We start from the raw sequence: 3,062 nt of genomic DNA on the forward strand, positions 1-3,062 counted from the left end.
TCCAGTGGAGCCTGAGCGGTGGATGTTGCCTTCTGACACACTTCCGGTGATGTCAGGGGGTGTGGCACATGCAAATAAGTTATGTGCATGAGTTATGCTAATGAGCTCCTGCACCATTTTTTCTACGAAATGACCCCTGCAGGATGTTAGAATATTTGTTATATTATTCCATTTGGAGCGTGTAGCACTTTATTACACCTTTCAAATCCCGACACAGGGTGGTAGGTACAACAACAAAGTGGCTTCCACTAGGAGGCGGAGCTGACAACAAAAGGTCAGGGAGTGAGGTCATGCATAACTCTCATAGTCTTCAACATTTAAGGCAGAAACTCCGTGTAATGGGATGCCTTTTAATCTCCACAACCAATCAGAAGCTGTGCTGGGCAAACGCCCGACTAGGCCCTTGTCCACTCCCAAAAAACACTTCGCGGGCACCAGGAATGATGTTGGAGGGCACGTTGGAGACCCCTGGCATAGCTGAATCTTGCTGACCCAATACTCTGACGGCATCTTTTGCTGGGGGGAAGGCTTTGAATCCAACCCATAATGCTTAAGCATGGGCTAGTGCTAACCAAGGTTTGCTGCCTTCAGCCCTGGTTGCGATCCCAAACACAGGGTGGAAACACAGCCTTGGGTGCCAACCTAAGCTCCAGTCCCACCCAATGTTCCCTCTAAGCTGAGTGAGTGCGAGCTAGCTCATGGTTTTCTAGCCTCCAGCTCACCAATTTTTTGTCTTCACTCAGGAAGGATAGCTCCAGAGCAGACTAGTTGATGTAGCAGCCAAATCGCTCGCTCCCAACTTTAATGCCGGTAGCTCACAAAGTAGAATTTTGGCTCACACAACTGCACAGCTTAGAGGGAGCATTGGTCCCAGCAGACACCAGTGATATCAGCGGTCACAACCACGGTTTGCAGCCACAACCAATCAGAAGCTGTGCTGGGCAAACGCCCGACTAGGCCCTTGTCCACTCCCAAAAAACACTTCGCGGGCACCAGGAATGATGTTGGAGGGCACGTTGGGGACCCCTGGCATAGCTGAATCTTGCTGACCCAATACTCTGACAGCATCTTTTGCTGGGGGGAAGGCTTTGCCTTTAGTGGAGCGCCTCCGTAGAATCCAACCCATAATGCTTAAGCATGGGCTAGTGCTAACCAAGGTTTGCTGCCTTCAGCCCTGGTTGCGATCCCAAGCACAGGGTGGAAACACAGCCTTGGGTGCCAACCTAAGCTCCAGTCCCACCCAATGTTCCCTCTAAGCTGAGTGAGTGCGAGCTAGCTCATGGTTTTCTAGCCTCCAGCTCACCAATTTTTTGTCTTCACTCAGGAAGGATAGCTCCAGAGCAGACTAGTTGATGTAGCAGCCAAATCGCTCGCTCCCAACTTTAATGCCGGTAGCTCACAAAGTAGAATTTTGGCTCACACAACTGCACAGCTTAGAGGGAGCATTGGTCACACAAGACACCAGTGATATCAGCGGTCACAACCACGGTTTGCAGCTGTAATCCTTAACCATAATAACTGCAGACCACTCAAAAGCATGGTTTTGCAGTCTCAGCTGGCATCCAATCCTTGGCTATAGTTTAACTATTCAGACAGAACACTTGGCAAAGAAAAACAAACCATGGCAAAGAAAAACAAAACACGGTTTTACATCATGCTTCTACCAGGCCAAAGACCAAAACAGGGTTCCCCAACATAATGGCCCGTGGGCATCATGGCATCCGTCAAGTGTGTTCAGAAAGTGGGTGGGGCCAGGTGGGGCATGTGCCCAGCAGGGATTCTGATTGGTTGTGCAGATTAAAAGGCCAACCTGTTAAACAGAGCTTATGCCTTAAATGTTGAAGAGGCTACAATCAGAGTTATATGCATAACATTGCTCCAAGAAATTTTGCAGTTAATTCCGCCTCCTGAGGCGGCCATTTTGTGACGGCGCCCACCACCCTGTGTCAGAATTCGAAAGGTGCCCACAGGCTCAAACAAGGTGGGAGAGCCCTAGACCACAAGTATTTATGGCAAGAGGAGAAAGAGAAGAAGAAGAGGAGGAGGAGGAGATTGGATTTATACCCCACCTTCACTCGGAGTCTCAGAGCGGCTTACAAACTCCTTTCCCTTCCCCTCCCCACAACAGACACCCTGTGAGGTAGGTGGGGCTGAGAGAGCTGTTTCCAGAACTGTCCTTTAGAGAACAGCTGTACCAGAACTATGGCTTGTCCAAGGTCATCCAGCAGCTGCAAGTGGAGGAGTGGGGAATCAAACCCGGTTTTCCCAGATGAGAGTCCGCGCACTTTACCACTACACCAGACTGGCTGAAGCCTTAACGAATCTCTAAAGCAAGAAAGATATACATTCTCAAGGCAGTCTCCAGAGATGCTTCTTTATGGGACTACGATGCTTGAATTTGGTGTGGGAATAATACAGTCAAGAGGCAATGCGGGTAGATTTTAAAGGGTGTCATGAGGTGGTCTTGGTAGTCTTTAGGTTCCAAGCCATTAAGGTTTTAAGAGGACAAAACCAGCACCTTGAATTGTGGCTGGCAGGAACAGCGGTGAATTCCGGAGAACTAACACAGTGCACACTCCTCTCACCACCCATGTCTGCCAAAGAACACAAATATCCCCACAAGTCGCCCTGAGATAAGGTGGGGTGTAAATATTTGAAATTAATTAATTAAGTTTTATGAAACCTCTGAACACAAATTTAGCCTTGTAACGTTCAGATGAATGTTTACCTGTAAAACACATTATTATAAAACCTTACCCAAGGAATGTGATTTGCAAGTTCTCTTTGCACTGGGAATACGCGAAAATAAACACCCACTTTCTCTTTCCACCTAACATGCAAGACCCTTCAGAGAATGTCCAATGAGCAACAAAGGCTTGGGAATTTGGAATTCTGCTGGGGAACAGGATTGGACGGAAACTAATCCCTTTACGTGCACGCGGGGGGGGCATGTGGATTGTGGCCGACTCCCCGCCAACGCAACAGATTTTGCTTTGAAGCTTTTGGAAAATGAGAATAATACTCCTTGATGAAAATTGTCTCTTAGAGTCTATTAGGGCTGC

The sequence above is a fragment of the Gekko japonicus genome, unplaced genomic scaffold, assembly GCF_001447785.1.
Source record: "Gekko japonicus isolate JY-2015 unplaced genomic scaffold, Gekko_japonicus_V1.1 scaffold3979, whole genome shotgun sequence".
Lineage (NCBI taxonomy): Eukaryota > Metazoa > Chordata > Lepidosauria > Squamata > Gekkonidae > Gekko > Gekko japonicus.